Genomic DNA, 10,551 nt, shown 5'->3' with positions numbered 1-10,551 from the left:
ATCCCATGGCCTTTTGCAGACAGGCCTCATTTCTCTAGCTCACACCCTAACTGCCAACACCCCTTCCCCTTCTCTCTCTGTCTCTCTCTCTCTGTCTCTCTCTCTCATTCTCTCTCTCTCGCAAATAGATACTTTACTTCCCAGGTGCAACAAAACAAGCCTTCTCGAGCTGGCAGATATGGGAAGGAAGGAAGGAAGGGCCAGTTTGGAAACTCAACTCAATTACCATAAATCCCCTGCTAAGGGTTATGGGAGGGAGGAATGAAGGAACTTTGCTTCAGGGAAAGGGCTGCTGCTGCTTCAGCATGTGAGGAGCGCAGCCACACGTTTCACCTTCTTCAGTATGTTGGTTTACAGGATGAGAGAGATCCTGAAACCTCACTCTAATAGGCTGAGGTGCTGTGCTCGGTGGCCTGCTGGGACCAAGGCCCGTCAGGGCAAGGCGAATAGGCCTTTGTCAGGCCTTCGTCAGGGCTTTGTCGGGGAGGGGCCAGGAGCCCTGCTCGCTTCAATCCCCTCACCGATAGACAGTTGCAGAAACTAGGATGCAAGAACCTTTCCTGGATGGGGTTTTGATTTTCACGAAAAGTGTGTCAGCTTTGCTTTCAGCATGAGTCTGATTTCCAAAAAATGCATTTTGAACAATTTAAAGATTTGATCTGCGTTGGCCGGGAATCGAACCCGGGTCAACTGCTTGGAAGGCAGCTATGCTCACCACTATACCACCAACGCCTGCCTGTCTGGGCTATCTGATGGAGCGGCCCTTAGAAATAAGAATAAGTCATTGGCTGGGAATGAAAAAAGCTTGCGTTTGACGCAGAAGCAGTTCGCATCATGAGGTCTTGCCGGTCAGCCCAACATTTCCCCGGGACCCCTTAAAAAAGGAGCTTGGTTTTAAGTTTGGTTTGATTGAACAGTACATTTTGTTGGCTGGGCTGGGACCCTCTCCTATTTAGCGCAAGAGTGGAACGAGGCAGCAAGTTCAAGGAATGACATTGCATCCAGGCACTTACAGCTCTTTGTGCCCTAATGCCATGACACAAAAACATAATTTGAAAAAAGTTAGCAGAGGATGGTTTCGATCCATCGACCTCTGGGTTATGGGCCCAGCACGCTTCCGCTGCGCCACTCTGCTGGTTGGAGAACAAGAGCTTTTCTGGGCTTTTACAGCCTACAAACCGACAACCCTAGACCCAGTTTCGAGTGAAGCGGGCAGTAGGCCTTACAAAGCCAAACAACCTGCAACCACGCACTCCCATCCCATGGCCTTTTGCAGACAGGCCTCATTTCTCTAGCTCACACCCTAACTGCCAACACCCCTTCCCCTTCTCTCTCTGTCTCTCTCTCTCTGTCTCTCTCTCTCATTCTCTCTCTCTCGCAAATAGATACTTTACTTCCCAGGTGCAACAAAACAAGCCTTCTCGAGCTGGCAGATATGGGAAGGAAGGAAGGAAGGGCCAGTTTGGAAACTCAACTCAATTACCATAAATCCCCTGCTAAGGGTTATGGGAGGGAGGAATGAAGGAACTTTGCTTCAGGGAAAGGGCTGCTGCTGCTTCAGCATGTGAGGAGCGCAGCCACACGTTTCACCTTCTTCAGTATGTTGGTTTACAGGATGAGAGAGATCCTGAAACCTCACTCTAATAGGCTGAGGTGCTGTGCTCGGTGGCCTGCTGGGACCAAGGCCCGTCAGGGCAAGGCGAATAGGCCTTTGTCAGGCCTTCGTCAGGGCTTTGTCGGGGAGGGGCCAGGAGCCCTGCTCGCTTCAATCCCCTCACCGATAGACAGTTGCAGAAACTAGGATGCAAGAACCTTTCCTGGATGGGGTTTTGATTTTCACGAAAAGTGTGTCAGCTTTGCTTTCAGCATGAGTCTGATTTCCAAAAAATGCATTTTGAACAATTTAAAGATTTGATCTGCGTTGGCCGGGAATCGAACCCGGGTCAACTGCTTGGAAGGCAGCTATGCTCACCACTATACCACCAACGCCTGCCTGTCTGGGCTATCTGATGGAGCGGCCCTTAGAAATAAGAATAAGTCATTGGCTGGGAATGAAAAAAGCTTGCGTTTGACGCAGAAGCAGTTCGCATCATGAGGTCTTGCCGGTCAGCCCAACATTTCCCCGGGACCCCTTAAAAAAGGAGCTTGGTTTTAAGTTTGGTTTGATTGAACAGTACATTTTGTTGGCTGGGCTGGGACCCTCTCCTATTTAGCGCAAGAGTGGAACGAGGCAGCAAGTTCAAGGAATGACATTGCATCCAGGCACTTACAGCTCTTTGTGCCCTAATGCCATGACACAAAAACATAATTTGAAAAAAGTTAGCAGAGGATGGTTTCGATCCATCGACCTCTGGGTTATGGGCCCAGCACGCTTCCGCTGCGCCACTCTGCTGGTTGGAGAACAAGAGCTTTTCTGGGCTTTTACAGCCTACAAACCGACAACCCTAGACCCAGTTTCGAGTGAAGCGGGCAGTAGGCCTTACAAAGCCAAACAACCTGCAACCACGCACTCCCATCCCATGGCCTTTTGCAGACAGGCCTCATTTCTCTAGCTCACACCCTAACTGCCAACACCCCTTCCCCTTCTCTCTCTGTCTCTCTCTCTCTGTCTCTCTCTCTCATTCTCTCTCTCTCGCAAATAGATACTTTACTTCCCAGGTGCAACAAAACAAGCCTTCTCGAGCTGGCAGATATGGGAAGGAAGGAAGGAAGGGCCAGTTTGGAAACTCAACTCAATTACCATAAATCCCCTGCTAAGGGTTATGGGAGGGAGGAATGAAGGAACTTTGCTTCAGGGAAAGGGCTGCTGCTGCTTCAGCATGTGAGGAGCGCAGCCACACGTTTCACCTTCTTCAGTATGTTGGTTTACAGGATGAGAGAGATCCTGAAACCTCACTCTAATAGGCTGAGGTGCTGTGCTCGGTGGCCTGCTGGGACCAAGGCCCGTCAGGGCAAGGCGAATAGGCCTTTGTCAGGCCTTCGTCAGGGCTTTGTCGGGGAGGGGCCAGGAGCCCTGCTCGCTTCAATCCCCTCACCGATAGACAGTTGCAGAAACTAGGATGCAAGAACCTTTCCTGGATGGGGTTTTGATTTTCACGAAAAGTGTGTCAGCTTTGCTTTCAGCATGAGTCTGATTTCCAAAAAATGCATTTTGAACAATTTAAAGATTTGATCTGCGTTGGCCGGGAATCGAACCCGGGTCAACTGCTTGGAAGGCAGCTATGCTCACCACTATACCACCAACGCCTGCCTGTCTGGGCTATCTGATGGAGCGGCCCTTAGAAATAAGAATAAGTCATTGGCTGGGAATGAAAAAAGCTTGCGTTTGACGCAGAAGCAGTTCGCATCATGAGGTCTTGCCGGTCAGCCCAACATTTCCCCGGGACCCCTTAAAAAAGGAGCTTGGTTTTAAGTTTGGTTTGATTGAACAGTACATTTTGTTGGCTGGGCTGGGACCCTCTCCTATTTAGCGCAAGAGTGGAACGAGGCAGCAAGTTCAAGGAATGACATTGCATCCAGGCACTTACAGCTCTTTGTGCCCTAATGCCATGACACAAAAACATAATTTGAAAAAAGTTAGCAGAGGATGGTTTCGATCCATCGACCTCTGGGTTATGGGCCCAGCACGCTTCCGCTGCGCCACTCTGCTGGTTGGAGAACAAGAGCTTTTCTGGGCTTTTACAGCCTACAAACCGACAACCCTAGACCCAGTTTCGAGTGAAGCGGGCAGTAGGCCTTACAAAGCCAAACAACCTGCAACCACGCACTCCCATCCCATGGCCTTTTGCAGACAGGCCTCATTTCTCTAGCTCACACCCTAACTGCCAACACCCCTTCCCCTTCTCTCTCTGTCTCTCTCTCTCATTCTCTCTCTCTCGCAAATAGATACTTTACTTCCCAGGTGCAACAAAACAAGCCTTCTCGAGCTGGCAGATATGGGAAGGAAGGAAGGAAGGGCCAGTTTGGAAACTCAACTCAATTACCATAAATCCCCTGCTAAGGGTTATGGGAGGGAGGAATGAAGGAACTTTGCTTCAGGGAAAGGGCTGCTGCTGCTTCAGCATGTGAGGAGCGCAGCCACACGTTTCACCTTCTTCAGTATGTTGGTTTACAGGATGAGAGAGATCCTGAAACCTCACTCTAATAGGCTGAGGTGCTGTGCTCGGTGGCCTGCTGGGACCAAGGCCCGTCAGGGCAAGGCGAATAGGCCTTTGTCAGGCCTTCGTCAGGGCTTTGTCGGGGAGGGGCCAGGAGCCCTGCTCGCTTCAATCCCCTCACCGATAGACAGTTGCAGAAACTAGGATGCAAGAACCTTTCCTGGATGGGGTTTTGATTTTCACGAAAAGTGTGTCAGCTTTGCTTTCAGCATGAGTCTGATTTCCAAAAAATGCATTTTGAACAATTTAAAGATTTGATCTGCGTTGGCCAGGAATCGAACCCGGGTCAACTGCTTGGAAGGCAGCTATGCTCACCACTATACCACCAACGCCTGCCTGTCTGGGCTATCTGATGGAGCGGCCCTTAGAAATAAGAATAAGTCATTGGCTGGGAATGAAAAAAGCTTGCGTTTGACGCAGAAGCAGTTCGCATCATGAGGTCTTGCCGGTCAGCCCAACATTTCCCCGGGACCCCTTAAAAAAGGAGCTTGGTTTTAAGTTTGGTTTGATTGAACAGTACATTTTGTTGGCTGGGCTGGGACCCTCTCCTATTTAGCGCAAGAGTGGAACGAGGCAGCAAGTTCAAGGAATGACATTGCATCCAGGCACTTACAGCTCTTTGTGCCCTAATGCCATGACACAAAAACATAATTTGAAAAAAGTTAGCAGAGGATGGTTTCGATCCATCGACCTCTGGGTTATGGGCCCAGCACGCTTCCGCTGCGCCACTCTGCTGGTTGGAGAACAAGAGCTTTTCTGGGCTTTTACAGCCTACAAACCGACAACCCTCGACCCAGTTTCGAGTGAAGCGGGCAGTAGGCCTTACAAAGCCAAACAACCTGCAACCACGCACTCCCATCCCATGGCCTTTTGCAGACAGGCCTCATTTCTCTAGCTCACACCCTAACTGCCAACACCCCTTCCCCTTCTCTCTCTGTCTCTCTCTCTCTGTCTCTCTCTCTCATTCTCTCTCTCTCGCAAATAGATACTTTACTTCCCAGGTGCAACAAAACAAGCCTTCTCGAGCTGGCAGATATGGGAAGGAAGGAAGGAAGGGCCAGTTTGGAAACTCAACTCAATTACCATAAATCCCCTGCTAAGGGTTATGGGAGGGAGGAATGAAGGAACTTTGCTTCAGGGAAAGGGCTGCTGCTGCTTCAGCATGTGAGGAGCGCAGCCACACGTTTCACCTTCTTCAGTATGTTGGTTTACAGGATGAGAGAGATCCTGAAACCTCACTCTAATAGGCTGAGGTGCTGTGCTCGGTGGCCTGCTGGGACCAAGGCCCGTCAGGGCAAGGCGAATAGGCCTTTGTCAGGCCTTCGTCAGGGCTTTGTCGGGGAGGGGCCAGGAGCCCTGCTCGCTTCAATCCCCTCACCGATAGACAGTTGCAGAAACTAGGATGCAAGAACCTTTCCTGGATGGGGTTTTGATTTTCACGAAAAGTGTGTCAGCTTTGCTTTCAGCATGAGTCTGATTTCCAAAAAATGCATTTTGAACAATTTAAAGATTTGATCTGCGTTGGCCGGGAATCGAACCCGGGTCAACTGCTTGGAAGGCAGCTATGCTCACCACTATACCACCAACGCCTGCCTGTCTGGGCTATCTGATGGAGCGGCCCTTAGAAATAAGAATAAGTCATTGGCTGGGAATGAAAAAAGCTTGCGTTTGACGCAGAAGCAGTTCGCATCATGAGGTCTTGCCGGTCAGCCCAACATTTCCCCGGGACCCCTTAAAAAAGGAGCTTGGTTTTAAGTTTGGTTTGATTGAACAGTACATTTTGTTGGCTGGGCTGGGACCCTCTCCTATTTAGCGCAAGAGTGGAACGAGGCAGCAAGTTCAAGGAATGACATTGCATCCAGGCACTTACAGCTCTTTGTGCCCTAATGCCATGACACAAAAACATAATTTGAAAAAAGTTAGCAGAGGATGGTTTCGATCCATCGACCTCTGGGTTATTGGCCCAGCACGCTTCCGCTGCGCCACTCTGCTGGTTGGAGAACAAGAGCTTTTCTGGGCTTTTACAGCCTACAAACCGACAACCCTAGACCCAGTTTCGAGTGAAGCGGGCAGTAGGCCTTACAAAGCCAAACAACCTGCAACCACGCACTCCCATCCCATGGCCTTTTGCAGACAGGCCTCATTTCTCTAGCTCACACCCTAACTGCCAACACCCCTTCCCCTTCTCTCTCTGTCTCTCTCTCTCTGTCTCTCTCTCTCATTCTCTCTCTCTCGCAAATAGATACTTTACTTCCCAGGTGCAACAAAACAAGCCTTCTCGAGCTGGCAGATATGGGAAGGAAGGAAGGAAGGGCCAGTTTGGAAACTCAACTCAATTACCATAAATCCCCTGCTAAGGGTTATGGGAGGGAGGAATGAAGGAACTTTGCTTCAGGGAAAGGGCTGCTGCTGCTTCAGCATGTGAGGAGCGCAGCCACACGTTTCACCTTCTTCAGTATGTTGGTTTACAGGATGAGAGAGATCCTGAAACCTCACTCTAATAGGCTGAGGTGCTGTGCTCGGTGGCCTGCTGGGACCAAGGCCCGTCAGGGCAAGGCGAATAGGCCTTTGTCAGGCCTTCGTCAGGGCTTTGTCGGGGAGGGGCCAGGAGCCCTGCTCGCTTCAATCCCCTCACCGATAGACAGTTGCAGAAACTAGGATGCAAGAACCTTTCCTGGATGGGGTTTTGATTTTCACGAAAAGTGTGTCAGCTTTGCTTTCAGCATGAGTCTGATTTCCAAAAAATGCATTTTGAACAATTTAAAGATTTGATCTGCGTTGGCCGGGAATCGAACCCGGGTCAACTGCTTGGAAGGCAGCTATGCTCACCACTATACCACCAACGCCTGCCTGTCTGGGCTATCTGATGGAGCGGCCCTTAGAAATAAGAATAAGTCATTGGCTGGGAATGAAAAAAGCTTGCGTTTGACGCAGAAGCAGTTCGCATCATGAGGTCTTGCCGGTCAGCCCAACATTTCCCCGGGACCCCTTAAAAAAGGAGCTTGGTTTTAAGTTTGGTTTGATTGAACAGTACATTTTGTTGGCTGGGCTGGGACCCTCTCCTATTTAGCGCAAGAGTGGAACGAGGCAGCAAGTTCAAGGAATGACATTGCATCCAGGCACTTACAGCTCTTTGTGCCCTAATGCCATGACACAAAAACATAATTTGAAAAAAGTTAGCAGAGGATGGTTTCGATCCATCGACCTCTGGGTTATGGGCCCAGCACGCTTCCGCTGCGCCACTCTGCTGGTTGGAGAACAAGAGCTTTTCTGGGCTTTTACAGCCTACAAACCGACAACCCTAGACCCAGTTTCGAGTGAAGCGGGCAGTAGGCCTTACAAAGCCAAACAACCTGCAACCACGCACTCCCATCCCATGGCCTTTTGCAGACAGGCCTCATTTCTCTAGCTCACACCCTAACTGCCAACACCCCTTCCCCTTCTCTCTCTGTCTCTCTCTCTCTGTCTCTCTCTCTCATTCTCTCTCTCTCGCAAATAGATACTTTACTTCCCAGGTGCAACAAAACAAGCCTTCTCGAGCTGGCAGATATGGGAAGGAAGGAAGGAAGGGCCAGTTTGGAAACTCAACTCAATTACCATAAATCCCCTGCTAAGGGTTATGGGAGGGAGGAATGAAGGAACTTTGCTTCAGGGAAAGGGCTGCTGCTGCTTCAGCATGTGAGGAGCGCAGCCACACGTTTCACCTTCTTCAGTATGTTGGTTTACAGGATGAGAGAGATCCTGAAACCTCACTCTAATAGGCTGAGGTGCTGTGCTCGGTGGCCTGCTGGGACCAAGGCCCGTCAGGGCAAGGCGAATAGGCCTTTGTCAGGCCTTCGTCAGGGCTTTGTCGGGGAGGGGCCAGGAGCCCTGCTCGCTTCAATCCCCTCACCGATAGACAGTTGCAGAAACTAGGATGCAAGAACCTTTCCTGGATGGGGTTTTGATTTTCACGAAAAGTGTGTCAGCTTTGCTTTCAGCATGAGTCTGATTTCCAAAAAATGCATTTTGAACAATTTAAAGATTTGATCTGCGTTGGCCGGGAATCGAACCCGGGTCAACTGCTTGGAAGGCAGCTATGCTCACCACTATACCACCAACGCCTGCCTGTCTGGGCTATCTGATGGAGCGGCCCTTAGAAATAAGAATAAGTCATTGGCTGGGAATGAAAAAAGCTTGCGTTTGACGCAGAAGCAGTTCGCATCATGAGGTCTTGCCGGTCAGCCCAACATTTCCCCGGGACCCCTTAAAAAAGGAGCTTGGTTTTAAGTTTGGTTTGATTGAACAGTACATTTTGTTGGCTGGGCTGGGACCCTCTCCTATTTAGCGCAAGAGTGGAACGAGGCAGCAAGTTCAAGGAATGACATTGCATCCAGGCACTTACAGCTCTTTGTGCCCTAATGCCATGACACAAAAACATAATTTGAAAAAAGTTAGCAGAGGATGGTTTCGATCCATCGACCTCTGGGTTATGGGCCCAGCACGCTTCCGCTGCGCCACTCTGCTGGTTGGAGAACAAGAGCTTTTCTGGGCTTTTACAGCCTACAAACCGACAACCCTAGACCCAGTTTCGAGTGAAGCGGGCAGTAGGCCTTACAAAGCCAAACAACCTGCAACCACGCACTCCCATCCCATGGCCTTTTGCAGACAGGCCTCATTTCTCTAGCTCACACCCTAACTGCCAACACCCCTTCCCCTTCTCTCTCTGTCTCTCTCTCTCTGTCTCTCTCTCTCATTCTCTCTCTCTCGCAAATAGATACTTTACTTCCCAGGTGCAACAAAACAAGCCTTCTCGAGCTGGCAGATATGGGAAGGAAGGAAGGAAGGGCCAGTTTGGAAACTCAACTCAATTACCATAAATCCCCTGCTAAGGGTTATGGGAGGGAGGAATGAAGGAACTTTGCTTCAGGGAAAGGGCTGCTGCTGCTTCAGCATGTGAGGAGCGCAGCCACACGTTTCACCTTCTTCAGTATGTTGGTTTACAGGATGAGAGAGATCCTGAAACCTCACTCTAATAGGCTGAGGTGCTGTGCTCGGTGGCCTGCTGGGACCAAGGCCCGTCAGGGCAAGGCGAATAGGCCTTTGTCAGGCCTTCGTCAGGGCTTTGTCGGGGAGGGGCCAGGAGCCCTGCTCGCTTCAATCCCCTCACCGATAGACAGTTGCAGAAACTAGGATGCAAGAACCTTTCCTGGATGGGGTTTTGATTTTCACGAAAAGTGTGTCAGCTTTGCTTTCAGCATGAGTCTGATTTCCAAAAAATGCATTTTGAACAATTTAAAGATTTGATCTGCGTTGGCCGGGAATCGAACCCGGGTCAACTGCTTGGAAGGCAGCTATGCTCACCACTATACCACCAACGCCTGCCTGTCTGGGCTATCTGATGGAGCGGCCCTTAGAAATAAGAATAAGTCATTGGCTGGGAATGAAAAAAGCTTGCGTTTGACGCAGAAGCAGTTCGCATCATGAGGTCTTGCCGGTCAGCCCAACATTTCCCCGGGACCCCTTAAAAAAGGAGCTTGGTTTTAAGTTTGGTTTGATTGAACAGTACATTTTGTTGGCTGGGCTGGGACCCTCTCCTATTTAGCGCAAGAGTGGAACGAGGCAGCAAGTTCAAGGAATGACATTGCATCCAGGCACTTACAGCTCTTTGTGCCCTAATGCCATGACACAAAAACATAATTTGAAAAAAGTTAGCAGAGGATGGTTTCGATCCATCGACCTCTGGGTTATGGGCCCAGCACGCTTCCGCTGCGCCACTCTGCCGGTTGGAGAACAAGAGCTTTTCTGGGCTTTTACAGCCTACAAACCGACAACCCTAGACCCAGTTTCGAGTGAAGCGGGCAGTAGGCCTTACAAAGCCAAACAACCTGCAACCACGCACTCCCATCCCATGGCCTTTTGCAGACAGGCCTCATTTCTCTAGCTCACACCCTAACTGCCAACACCCCTTCCCCTTCTCTCTCTGTCTCTCTCTCTCTGTCTCTCTCTCTCATTCTCTCTCTCTCGCAAATAGATACTTTACTTCCCAGGTGCAACAAAACAAGCCTTCTCGAGCTGGCAGATATGGGAAGGAAGGAAGGAAGGGCCAGTTTGGAAACTCAACTCAATTACCATAAATCCCCTGCTAAGGGTTATGGGAGGGAGGAATGAAGGAACTTTGCTTCAGGGAAAGGGCTGCTGCTGCTTCAGCATGTGAGGAGCGCAGCCACACGTTTCACCTTCTTCAGTATGTTGGTTTACAGGATGAGAGAGATCCTGAAACCTCACTCTAATAGGCTGAGGTGCTGTGCTCGGTGGCCTGCTGGGACCAAGGCCCGTCAGGGCAAGGCGAATAGGCCTTTGTCAGGCCTTCGTCAGGGCTTTGTCGGGGAGGGGCCAGGAGCCCTGCTCGCTT

At 50.3% G+C, this 10,551-nt stretch overlaps 1 non-coding gene across 1 annotated transcript; it reads right to left on the bottom strand.

Moving 5' to 3' along the window:
* Positions 1-9,848: 9,848 nt before the first annotated feature.
* TRNAM-CAU (transfer RNA methionine (anticodon CAU)) lies at positions 9,849-9,920 on the bottom strand. The gene has a single exon. It is a non-coding gene; the product is annotated as a tRNA-Met (tRNA).
* Between the last annotated feature and the right edge of the window lie 631 nt (positions 9,921-10,551).

The sequence above is a fragment of the Ambystoma mexicanum genome, chromosome 6q (genome assembly GCF_040938575.1).
Source record: "Ambystoma mexicanum isolate Mex_15411 chromosome 6q, UKY_AmexF1_1, whole genome shotgun sequence".
NCBI lineage: Eukaryota > Metazoa > Chordata > Amphibia > Caudata > Ambystomatidae > Ambystoma > Ambystoma mexicanum.
This window is presented reverse-complemented; position numbering and strand designations above follow the sequence as displayed.